The sequence below is a fragment of the Gadus morhua genome, chromosome 11 (assembly GCF_902167405.1).
Source record: "Gadus morhua chromosome 11, gadMor3.0, whole genome shotgun sequence".
Classification (NCBI taxonomy): Eukaryota; Metazoa; Chordata; class Actinopteri; order Gadiformes; family Gadidae; genus Gadus; species Gadus morhua.
In genome coordinates this window covers 9,878,757-9,892,056 of record NC_044058.1, presented here as the reverse complement: position 1 = coordinate 9,892,056, position 13,300 = coordinate 9,878,757, and the positions used below count along the sequence as shown (strand labels likewise).

The window sequence follows — 13,300 nt, the reverse complement described above, 5'->3', positions numbered from 1 at the left end:
ACTATTTTAAGGCATACTATTTTTAGGCATACAATGGCACTAAGTTAACGGTATAGTGTATGACGACATGAATGTAGTGAGTGAACGAAATGTTGAATGTATTTTCTTTATTTATTTACTATTTATTATGTTACTTTTTTAAATGAGACCAGTATGTGAGTGCACTGAATTTCGTTGTACTTCTGTGCAATGACAAATAAATATATCTTATCTTATCTTATTCATTTTTACTGAATTTGTTTTTTATTACTGAAAAAAATAAAAAAAATAAAAAACTCAGTGTTGCCGGTGTGCAACACCGAGTAATCGGTGTTGGCCTCAACGCCGGTAACACTGTTAATACCGTATACCGCGGCAACCCTATTGCCTTCCTTCTCCATCCAAATCATTCTGCTATCCTTTGTTGCAACCATCTTCCCCTTCATCGTTACTGTGGGTTCCTCAAAGTTCTTCCGAGATCCTTCTCAGGTCAGCATGTACTGGCATCTACTCATGACCGTTGTATGCCTTCAGCAACCCGTGTCCTTGGATGCTGCAGGTCTTGTCCATCGGGGCTGCAGGTCCTCCCCGTTTGAATTTTTCTTCTCAAATATACTTCAGACCATTAGAGTACGAGACAAGAACCCTCTCGGGTGACAGCGAAGGAGAACCAAACCCTCTGACATAGCCTTTAAAAAAGTATTATTTTCACTGGCCTGCCTATCCCCTCGGAATGCCATTTCAATTCAGTTTCAATAAGCAGAGCACAGGTGTATCGCATAACTACTTAATTAGCTAAAATGACTTATTAAATCATTTTAAAGGGGATTCATGAAAACAACACTTTTCCTTGGATTTGGGGTGTTGCTTTGGGTCACTGGTGCTTCCACACGCATACAAACTTTGAAATAAGTCTGTACATGATTTTTTGAGTGGGATGTGCATTTCTGAAAGTATCCCTCCTATAGTTACCAAACGACAACATCACTTCTCCTCCATGCTGTGGTTCACTCTGACAGCTAATTTGTATGCAACGGACAGCAGCTCAGTTGCATTAAAGCTACAGACACCAGAAACAGCATATTCTGAAGGGACTGAAACAGAGGGGAATAGTGGTAGGCAGGATTTTTGTTCCTCAAAGCTTCAAAAACATGTTGTCTGGAACTCGTATACTATTTTTACTTGTTGGGAAAACACCACAATGTGTCTCCTTGAATACAGTTACCATGGGTAACTTTATCCGCCAATAAGACGTTTTAGTTGCAATAGCTGTGTTTGAATTAGAGAGGGAGTGATCCATGATACAAGACAGCTAGATGGTTATGTAGCAAAAAAACATGTAATACCTTGAAAAAGTCCACATCTCTCTGTGAGAAGTCACAGACATATATAAAGATGTTGCGATCCTCTTTCAGCAGAGGAAAAATGCAGTTTCCTACGCCACAACCAGCCTCCAACAGCACCAGCCTTTGAGACTCAAACTGAAGACTCTCAGAGACTTCCATCAATATGTCACTTGTCCGACCAGGTCTAATAAAACCTTAGACATGTGCTATGGTAATGTTAAAGATGCATACAAATCTGTACCCCTCCCGCCTCTAGGATCCTCCGACCATAACTGTGTTCATCTTTTTCCTGTGTATCGCACTGCACTTAAAAGGGGAAAAGTGCAGAGCATCCGCATTAAGAACTGGAATGACAAAAATGCATGTGAGACTCTTCGTGGCCTTTTTGAAGCCACAGATTGGGACATGTTCTCCAAGTCCTCTGCCGATATCAATGAACTGACTGATGTTGTTACCAGCTGGTCTGTGTACTGTGAGAAAATCATTATCCCAGTGAAAACAATCAAAGTTTATCCTAATTCCAAACCATGGATAACAAAGTCCCTTAGACCTCTTCTTCACTTGAAGAACAAAGCCTTTAAAGAGGGTAATTCAGTAGAACTGAGACGTCTGCAAAAAGAAATTAAAAGAGAGGTCTGGGCTGGCAAAACTGGGCTGAAAGAGAAAAGAAAAAAGGTTTCTTTAGCCAATTACACCAGTGACTTGCACCTTGCACAGAGCCTCAACAATTTTTATGTCAGATACGAAACGCACGATTTTAGCGAGGAACACTCGGTGATCAAAAATAGACATCTGTCCGCCCCCCCCTCTAAACCCTTTTTTATGGAACAGGATGTGATCAATTGCTTCAAAAAATGCAACCCCCGTAAAGGCCCAGGCCCCGATCACATCGGCGGCCGTTTATTAAATACCTGTGCGGATCAATTGGGTCCCATTTTTAATTTGATTTTTAACTGATCTCTCAGACTGCAGATAGTACCCTCCCTCTGGAAACAGTCTACCATAGTACCCATTGGCAAGCGCATTAATCCAAAAACACTTAGCGATTTCAGACCCGTAGCCCTTACTTCCCTGGTTATGAAGCAATTTGAGAAACTTGTCAAATCAGAGCTTGTGGAAAAAACAAAGAGCCTTCTTGACCCTTTTCAATTTGCTTATAGGGAGGGAAGAGGCGTCCAGGATGCTACTGCTACTCTTTTAAATCTGCTTTTTAAACACCTTGAGGGCAGTAAGAAGCACGCCAGGCTACTTTTTGTCGATTTCTCCTCGGCTTTTAACACGATCCAGCCCCATGTTCTTATTGACAAGCTAGTTAACACCTTTAGCCTAGACCCATGTTTAGTAGGTTGGATACTGGATTTTTTAACTAACAGATCCCAATGTGTTAAGGTATACAACTGTGTCTAGCCTTCTGTCCACCTCCACTGGTTCGCCACAGGGCTGTGTTCTCTCTGCTCTTTTGTTTATTTTATACACCGACGACTGTCGCAGTAACCACGACAACCGTTTCATCCTAAAATACGCCGATGATTCGGTCATAGTCAGCCTTCTCAATGATGATGAGACTGTGCATGGCCAGGTTGTAGAGGACTTCCTGACCTGCTGCAACGATGCATTCCTTGAGCTGAACATCTCAAAAACTAAGGAGCTCTGCATTGATTTCAGACGTGGCCCCCATCCCATTGAGAACACTATCATCTGTGACCAGCCAGTGGAATTTGTGTCTAGTTATAAATACCTGGGCACGATCATCGACAATAACCTAAAATTTGATGTTAACACGGACATGCTGTGCAAGAGGGGCCAGCAACGTCTTTACTGCCTTAGGAAACTAGTCAGATTCAACGTTTCAAAAAGTCTGTTGAAACTGTTTTACTGTGCATATATACACTCTGTCATCTCCTTCTCTCTCATCTGCTGGTTTGGTAACCTCACTGTCAAGGACAAAAATTCTCTTGGCATTATTGTTAAAACTGCCTCCAAAATCACTGGCATCCAGCTAGAGGGCCTCAATTGCTTTTATAACAGACAGCTGTTCAAGAAAACCTCTCATATCCGTCTTGACAGTGCCCACCCGCTGAGCTCTGAATTCAGGCTGTTGCCTTCTGGCAAACGTTTGTGTTTACCAAGGATCAGCAGGAATAGATATGGGCATTCTTTTGTCCCTGCAGCCATCCGGGCATTCAATGCGGCCAGCAGCAGATAATTTATTTTACTTTTTTTTTTTTAAATCTATTTTAATGTTTTAATGTTTTAATGTTTTAATTTGTATTTTACATTTTCTATATCCTTGCACTTTATCTTTCGAGCACTTTGTCTCCACAGTGTTTTGTGTTCATTGTTGTTTTGTCTTGTCTTGTGGGTTAAACCACTTCTCCTGGCTGCGAACAAATTTGCCCTCGTGGGACATTTAATAAAATCTTGAATCTTGAATCTTGAAAAAATAGAAAGAATAAAACGACATATAAAACTCGCTTGGACTTGTTTGTGAATCACCAAATCAATAAAGGCTACTTCATCCATTAATACCTCTCTGCACAACTTCAGTTCTTCAAACTCCTGCGTAGTCCAATGTCTGTCCTTGAAGAAATGAGTAGTGTTTCTTTTACAGAATAAGTCCCAGTTTTTCTGTGCTTCCTTTTCTAATTTCATCTGCTTGAATTCTGAGACCAGAATCTTGTCAATGGGGAGCTTATGCGACTCTGCTTGGCTCAGTGACATGTCTAAGTTGCTGTTGATCTCAACCTGGGGTTTATCGAAAATAGACTGTTCTTCAGTGGATACATGATCGCTTGTAAAACACTATATTTCCCATTCCATGTCGGATAGTTCGTTTTTTTAACGCCTGACACTGTATCAATCAGTGGTCAGACTCAGCACCAAAAGCAGTGTATACAACATGAGCCCACCATGTCCGTCCCATATATTATTCCGCGTCGGGTTTCTCACAATCCGTCTGGTTCATTTATCTCTAAAAAAGATTCAATCTTTCGGATGTGTAATGTAATGTGTTGTTAATTTGTAATCATGGATTATTAATCCAATGTTTAATAAAGGTAATAAGTATAATCTTAAAACGATGTTTTCGCACACTGTCGGAAGTATTTCGTAGCAGGAACCAAACAGGAATCAGATGCTCGCCGCAGTTCGTCATTGGGCTTGGCCTCTGCTGTGTTCACTTTGCATAAACAAATTCTGTACTTCAGTGATTTTAAACCTATGTAAGTTTTGACCATATAATAGAAGCAATGAACGGAACTACAAATCCGCTTTTGGATAAAGAGGAGCATGTGATGAAGCTTGGAGAGAGCTTTGAGAAGAAGCCCAAATCGTCCAGCCATACAATCAGATGCAAGTTTTTAAAAGAGCGTATGAGATGAAGGGATGATTGGCTTGAAGTTCAACTTCCACATTTACGAAGTGAATCGTTTGGTGGCGTTTTTACGTGACATTTACATTTGTCAGCTTAAGGCTGCAATTTCCCTTCCGTCCTGTACCCATCTGTTCTGCTGTGTGAACGCGTAGTTGTACAGGGACATACCCAAATACTAGCGGTGGGAAAAATAATCGATAGTTTGATGCATCGCGATTCTTGCTAGAACGATTCTGCCCCGATGCAGATAAATTAATAATCTGAATTATCCCTTGCCGTAGGTCCCTTGCCATTTTTTTTGCCTGCTGCAACATTCTGTTCGCCAGAGAGGGATAATTTTTGTAATTTGAAAATGATTGAATTTATCTTCAGTGTGTATTGGCCAATCTGATTTGTCTTGACACGATTGCGATTCAGTCTACGCATAGCATGCGCGCAAACTCACAGCCAGACTCGAGAACTCCTTCTAATTCAAGAGCAGCTTTTTCCTTTCATGACATAGAAAAGAAAGATAAGAAAGAAAAGAAAACTGAAACCTATTTTTTGCATGCTTCCATATTGTGTTATCATGCAAGCTGCATTGATTATTGCATTGTTCATAGAAAGTCATATTTGTGACAAAAGCTTTCTCTCTCATGAAATATTAGATAAGTTAATTCTAGGGATGCACCAAAATGAAAATTCTTGGCCATAACCGAAACCGAATATACTGAAACAGTTGGCCGAAAGCCGAAACCGAATACCGAATGTGGCTTTTGCTGTTTTTCATTCATTTTGCTTTAATTTTTCACCATTGCATAAATCAAACAATTAAATGTCCTTTATAAACTTTTTTGTCTTGCTTTTCAATAAAAAAAATCAAATTTGATACAAAATATTTATTTAATAATGAACGATTTCTAACATTCCAGCAGACCTTATAGCAAGAATTTAAGATTTTTTTTTTCTTTTTTTTTAATCAAAAAAAGAAATGTTCGGTGCATTTCTTTCGGCCTTTTTACTCCTTCGGCCGAACATTTTCGGTGGCCGAATATTCGGTGCATCCCTAGTTAATTCATCTGTTGATGTCTTTAATGATCATCACAAAAACTAGGAAGTGATTAGCAAACTCTGAGTAGCAAACCAAGATGTCTATATATATTTTTTTTAAATCACGCATGGAAATGTACATCAAAAAAATGGTTGCATCGAGATGCATCGATAATCGCTTCAGAATCGATTCGTTGACCTCATAATCGGGAGGTGCCAAGAGATTCCCACCCCTACCAAATACCCTGCCCTTTCCCTCGATTATCTGTCTTCCTGCGGTGAGTCTCTCCCACCGCTGGACTGGGCATAGGGCATGGCGGGCATATGCCCGGTGGCCTGAAGCCTTTTATTTATTTTTTTATTCATGCCAAACTCGCGTCTAACGTAGCAGGCCACGTTAACTTCAATGCAGGCCACATTAACGTCAATTCAAGTTAATGCAAGTTAAACTGGCAGATCTGCCCTTTATCATGATTGATTGAAGCCTGGGCCAATGAGGTGAGGGGCAGGCCAATTACGCCTACCCCTCCATCTCAGCCTCCGTTGGTGACTTGGTTGGTTAGCCACTGCTAGCAGGCAGATCGAAAACGGGCAATATGGACCCTAGTGGGAAGAAAAGAAAGGGTGGCGCTGAAAGAGCCAGGGACCAGAAAAAAGCAGCCCTTCAGGCAGATGCTACGAAATGCCTAAAAATAGCTGATATGTTTGCTGCTCGTGGTGTGATTTGTTAAGTTAAGTGATTTATTTTATTTTGTACAGTTAAGTAATTATTGACTCATTGTAAATATAAGTGTTTAACTTCAATTGTTATGTGTGTCATCACTTTTTATTTTATATTCAAAATTAAATGGATGAAAATCCTATTCTTTCCAAGTCCTGGCATAATTTCACACACCTAACATTTTATTTTGTATTGACAGTTGATTAGCAACACAAATTGGTAATAAGAGAAATCCTTGCTGTTACTTGTAGCTTGTAGTGAGATAAACATCTTGTGGCCTTTTTGTGTATTGCAATTTTAGGTCAGCCTTTGCATCCAGTCATTGGTACAGTCATCCAGTCATTTCTTGCTTTAATAATGCATTGTATCACACAAGTAATGGTATATTATTCATAGTTTAGCCTACAGTATTACATTTATTATAATTATATTAACTAAAATGAATGAATTAATATTTTTTAATATAATTCCTTTACTTAAATTTAAGTAACAAGGTTGAAAGAAATGACATGTCTAAAAAGTAATGTGACCTACGGTCAATAGATCATACTTTTGATAAGCCTAACAGTATTTTGGGAGAACTTTTCATAATGCTTCTCATAGTGTTAAAATGTTTGTGTCTCCTAGTGCACATTGATCGTTTAAGGCAGTGCTTCCCAACAAGGGGTATATGGTACATATACCACCTGAGGTGCGCAAGCAAACTGCAGGGGGTATGTGGATAAATTAACGAATGTGTGCAGCATAGTCATTGCATGAGTGAAGGGGTACTCATGGTGTGACAAAAAGGCTTAAGGGGTACGCATGTCAAAAGCAGTTGGGGAAAAAACCCACACTCGCGTCTAAGGTAGCAGGCCACGTTAACTTCAATGCAGGCCACATTAACGTCAATTCAAGTTAATGCAAGTTAAACTGGCAGATCTGCCCTTTATCATGATTGATTGAAGCCTGGGCCAATGAGGTGAGGGGCAGGCCAATTACGCCTACCCCTCCATCTCAGCCTCCGTTGGTGACTTGGTTGGTTAGCCACTGCTAGCAGGCGGATCGAAAACGGGCAATATGGACCCTAGTGGGAAGAAAAGAAAGGGTGGCGCTGAAAGAGCCAGGGACCAGAAAAAAGCAGCCCTTCAGGCAGATGCTACGAAATGCCTAAAAATAGCTGATATGTTTGCTGCTCGTGGTGTGATTTGTTAAGTTAAGTGATTTATTTTATTTTGTACAGTTAAGTAATTATTGACTCATTGTAAATATAAGTGTTTAACTTCAATTGTTATGTGTGTCATCACTTTTTATTTTATATTCAAAATTAAATGGATGAAAATCCTATTCTTTCCAAGTCCTGGCATAATTTCACACACCTAACATTTTATTTTGTATTGACAGTTGATTAGCAACACAAATTGGTAATAAGAGAAATCCTTGCTGTTACTTGTAGCTTGTAGTGAGATAAACATCTTGTGGCCTTTTTGTGTATTGCAATTTTAGGTCAGCCTTTGCATCCAGTCATTGGTACAGTCATCCAGTCATTTCTTGCTTTAATAATGCATTGTATCACACAAGTAATGGTATATTATTCATAGTTTAGCCTACAGTATTACATTTATTATAATTATATTAACTAAAATGAATGAATTAATATTTTTTAATATAATTCCTTTACTTAAATTTAAGTAACAAGGTTGAAAGAAATGACATGTCTAAAAAGTAATGTGACCTACGGTCAATAGATCATACTTTTGATAAGCCTAACAGTATTTTGGGAGAACTTTTCATAATGCTTCTCATAGTGTTAAAATGTTTGTGTCTCCTAGTGCACATTGATCGTTTAAGGCAGTGCCTCCCAACAAGGGGTATATGGTACATATACCACCTGAGGTGCGCAAGCAAACTGCAGGGGGTATGTGGATAAATTAACGAATGTGTGCAGCATAGTCATTGCATGAGTGAAGGGGTACTCATGGTGTGACAAAAAGGCTTAAAGGCCCACTATGCAACTTTTTTAGCCAAAATTACATTAAGTATGCAGGTTGAGAGTTATGCTGATGGTTCTGCATCCATTTCTGGGTCGATTGGTGGGTGTGTCATTTACCCATGTCGCCTCTCCAGTGAAAAAGCGCATATGCAACTTGCTCTGTTCGGACCGACACAATCCGGATGTGACGCAACGGAAGTATCCTCGAAAATGTAGTCAGATTGTAGTTTCGAAAATGCTTTACGGCACAGACACACACCCAAACATGGCACCGGCTAGATATAAACAGCCAGTTGCGAGGCAATTGTTGCATTCATCATGGATCAATCGACTAATGGTACGGCCACACCAACCGCGTTAAGAGTTTAGATCGGGTTAGATTAAATAATCTCGGATATAAATAACGATCTCATCTCATCGTCATCCGTTTACCCGGGGTCGGGTCGCGGGAGGAGCAGCTCAAGCAGGGGGCTCCAGACTTCCCTTTCCCGGGCCACATTGACCAGTTCTGACGGGGGGATCCCGAGGCATTCCCAGGCCAGTGTTGAGATATAATCTATCCACCTAGTCCAGGGTCTTCCCCGAGGTCTCCACCTAGTCCAGGGTCTTCCCCGAGGACTCTTCCCCACTGGACGTGCCTGAAACACCTCCCAATGGAGGCGCCCAGTGGGCATCCTTGCCAGATGCCCGAACCACCTCAGCTGAATCCTTTCTAAGTAAAGGAGCAGCGGCTCTAATCCGAGTTCCTCACGGATGACTGAGCTTCTCACCCTATCCCGAGACGCCAGCCACCCTTCTGAGAAAACTCATCTCGGCCGCTTGTACCCGCGATCTCGTCCTTTCGGCCATCACCCAACCCTCATGACATAGGTGAGGATAGGAACGAAGATCGACCGGTAGATCGAGAGCTTTGCCTTGCGGCTCAGCTCTCTTTTCGTAACAACGGTGCGGTAAAGCGAACGCAATACCGCCCCCGCTGCTCCGATTCTCCGGCCAATCTCACGCTCTATAGTACCCTCACTCGAGAACAAGACCCCGAGGTACTTGAAGTCCTTCACTTGGGCTAAGGACTCATAAATAACGATAATCGGGTTAAATAACTTCACATGGTGTGTCTGGTGTGTTTCCAGCATTCGTAGTGTTGATCAGCAGAGAAATAGTCCGCCAAGACGTTGAGGTTGCTTAGCAACCAGAGACTCTGTCCATGCAAGTGAACGGAGCGTTCCCTCTCCGTCATAACTATCAAACCAAACATCCTTCACATTCACCGAGCGAACATTATGAAAGTAAAATGCACATTTCTCGTAAAAATGTTTCCATAAACGCATTTAATGGCGTAACTATGTTACTATTTCCACCCCCAGAATAAAGAAAGATGTCGGCCGTATGCTTCTGTGCAAGGGTCACTACTCTCTGTCGGTGATGTCGGGTCAAGCTCCACGCCTATTGGCTATCGTGGCTAAGCGTCACGCGTTGGAGCGTTGAAAGTTCTGAACTCCGGGCGTTGGTGCTTTACGGCACAGACCCCCAAACGCGGAACCGGCTCGATATAAACACAAGTAACTAAGGGATTGTTATATTCATCATAGATCCGCCGACTAAAAAGAGACAGAGAAACCCAATGTCGGAGGAACAGAAGAAGAGAAAAGGGAGACTGACCGACAGAGAGGCCAGACACGAGTAAACGTTGAGCAAGCTTTTCAGGAATAGCGTGAACTGAAAGAAAAAGAAGACTGCAAATCAGACGCCGACTCGGCCGTGTTGCTTTTGAAATTGAAAGTACCCTTGGGTGGCCTTTGTCTTCGTGGTATTCTTGATGTTGATAGTCTCTGTACAAATGTGTTTGCTCAACCATTTTGTTGTGAGCCCTGTAAAAATTGTTTTCTCGACCGTTTTGTTGTGAGCCCTGTATGTTTCTAGCTTGCTTGGTTGCAACCATATAAACACCTTTGTTTCCATGGGTGTTTTGCTGTTCGTCCGTCTCGTCCCCCAGATACAGACTGAATCCCCGAATCCAGGTTCTTGTTTATTTAGATTATTATGTTGGCCAAACCTCTTACACTGATTGTTCTGTTCAACCTAAGATATAACAATTATAATCTAGGATATACATTCTCCCCGTCAACTATAAAAAAGGATGGATTTATGTTTATTGCAATACAAATACACCTTTTTAAAAATGTATAACCTTGCCTACACTTTATGAACATCTACTTCGGACATGGCTCCACGCATTCGCCGGCTTCTTTGAAAACAAATGCACATGGCTCGCGTAGAAGTGCATGGGGAAGGGTCGTCAACGAGTTGTTACGACAGTGTTGTGAAATATCTACTACGAAGCTGTAGGGGGCGCTGTGTAGAGAAATGTGCGTGCCAAAACCAAGAAAACAGCCAAGAAATGCCCGAAGTTGCATAGTGGGCCTTTAACATTTTTGGTAAAGAACAATTATCCAGGGTTTCGAATTGAATATGTTTGGTGCTAGCCCTATACTTAAAAGTAATAGCCTACAAATCTAAAGATTGCTTTTGTCTTCTTCTTTTGTTTAGTAATATTTTGCCTCATCGGAACAGTTGGTAAGCCATCCTCATAAGTCGTTCAAATAAAACCTGTAAAATAAGTTGCTTGTAAATCAAACTAAAATAGTTTTCATATCCTACGTGTTCCAATCCTTTGCCATATAATGATCATGTTGCTAATTGTGTTTGTCTGCTGATCTGTTATGAAGGTGTTTTCACTGGTCCTATCGCTCTGGGGGCCGCTGGAGTGGCCGCGGTCGCCGCAATGGCCGCAGCAGGTAAGCCTATAATGTGTGGCGACCCGAAACAAACGCAAACTGATTATCATATGGGGTCTATGAAAGGGAGTTCACGCAAAACAACTTTTCAAAGGATATTTGTTTCCTTCTTACCTTGAAACAAAAAGAATATAATGAACAAAGCAAAAAAGTTGTTTTGTTGTGTCCCTTCATAAATGTTATGTCTTGCTTGGTTGTAGGTGCGGGTGCGGGCGCAGCTGCTGCAGCTGCAGGAGGAGCAACTGCAGTTGCACTTCTCATCTAAAATCAACTGTAGCCTAATCGATATGCTCTCGTCTCGTCAAACTGATTTGTTGGGGCATTTGTGGAATGGGGCTGGTGACCATCATTTTAAGAATATCAATTGACCTTGAATAAAATTCTGAAGCCAAATTAGTTTCTGGTTGATTATGCCTATACGCAATGTAGCCGTCTACACAAAATTCAATAAAAACATTACAGCATTTCATTGTCTTGGATATATTTTTTTATATTGAAGGGATGCAGCAATGCTTTAAAATGTTAAATTCCAGGCCAGAGGGAGAGTTCAGCATATTGTGGCTGAATTTCAGAGCTGTCCTGAACAAAGCAAGAACAGAGCTGGGTACCTTTGCTGTAACAATAAACACCTGGACTGGTTACCTTTAATTTCCCAATGCAGAGCTCTGAACATTCTTTATTTTGTTATGGACATCCATTTGATTTGGGTCAGATGAGGCTTCTGACAGATTAAAAATAATGGAAGGGGGTATATTAGTGTGCTGTCTCATCAAATGATAAATGTTGGTTACATTACAACACCCAGCTCCGCTTGCCGCCCAGCTCCGTCATCTATAGGCCTACCTAAATTTATCTCTTTAGATAAAAAGAAAAAGAAAAAAAAGAGTATTGATTTGTTCAGATTCTTTTTTTATCACTTGCAGTTACAGCCCCCGCCAAGGGGGGGGGGGCTGTAACTGAAATCATTCAGATTCTTTTTTTATCACTTGCAGTTACAGCCCCCGCCTGGCGGTGGCTGTAAGTGCAAGTGATAAAAACAAAATCTGAACAAATCAATACTCTTTTTTTGGGAGTAAAACGTTATCATACAACATGGTTATCATTAAATTATTGACATCCACCCTTTTCATATTTATCATTTTATTATTTCATTTTCGAACATTTTCTGTGTAGGCTGAAGTATACTAGAACACAGTCACACACACACACACACACACACACACACACACACACACACACACACACACACACACACACACACACACACACACACACACACACACACACACACACACACACAAACCACTATGTTTTTGCTGCTATGACTGAGGGGTCAAAGCCTAGGAATAGGCTACTTATTATGACTAAAGTAACAATAGAGAAGTTCAACTTAACATAAAAATAAATTAATACATAAATGAATACGTTTTCCTTTCCAGAGCGCCTGGCAGTTTAGCTTTTTAGCTTCTTTTCTTTTCTGAAATTCGCTTATCATGTTGCAACTTAGCTCTATATCGATCTTTCTCGCATTGCGTGCCGAGTTGTGCGTCATACTCCCAAAAAAAGAATAAAGTAACCCTTCACTCAAAAAAAATAAAGTAGGCCTGACCATTCACTGCAACCAGGTCTTAAACCCTCTTTTACGACAACCTTTAGTAATGCCTTTAGTAATACCACTCTGACTCACTTTCACCTGACCAGGTTTTATGGCCTGTTTCACATTTGATAATAAACTCATCGAGTTTGATATCAAATGTAATAAACTTTCTCATGTCAAGAAAGTTATTTTTTCATGGGGAAGTCAGACCATTTCTTTGAAATGAGCTCCGTTTTCTTTTCTTTCGTTTTTTGTCGCGCGGTTCGGATCCCTAACTTGATTGGAGATGGGTTCATTTCGGTATAAGGTTAGCGATCGTAAAATAAATACTAATACAATCAGAAGTTGTCTTTAATTTGGATTAAAATTGTTTCCGAGAGCGCATTAATGGATACATTTTCTAACCTATTTTCCTTGAACTCACCCCAATATGTAGACTTAAATCATACCAACTCTTACATTTGTTTAGCTTATTTATATTTTTGAAA

At 40.6% G+C, this 13,300-nt stretch overlaps 2 long non-coding RNA genes across 2 annotated transcripts; both read left to right on the top strand.

Annotated features, from left to right (window-relative positions):
- Positions 1-6,040: 6,040 nt before the first annotated feature.
- Positions 6,041-7,772, top strand: LOC115553314 (uncharacterized). The gene is made up of 2 exons (XR_003978434.1): positions 6,041-6,111; positions 7,296-7,772. It is a non-coding gene; the product is annotated as an uncharacterized LOC115553314 (long non-coding RNA).
- A 3,075-nt stretch (positions 7,773-10,847) lies between these two features.
- Positions 10,848-11,608, top strand: LOC115553313 (uncharacterized). The gene is made up of 2 exons (XR_003978433.1): positions 10,848-10,994; positions 11,147-11,608. It is a non-coding gene; the product is annotated as an uncharacterized LOC115553313 (long non-coding RNA).
- The last annotated feature ends 1,692 nt before the right edge of the window (positions 11,609-13,300 follow it).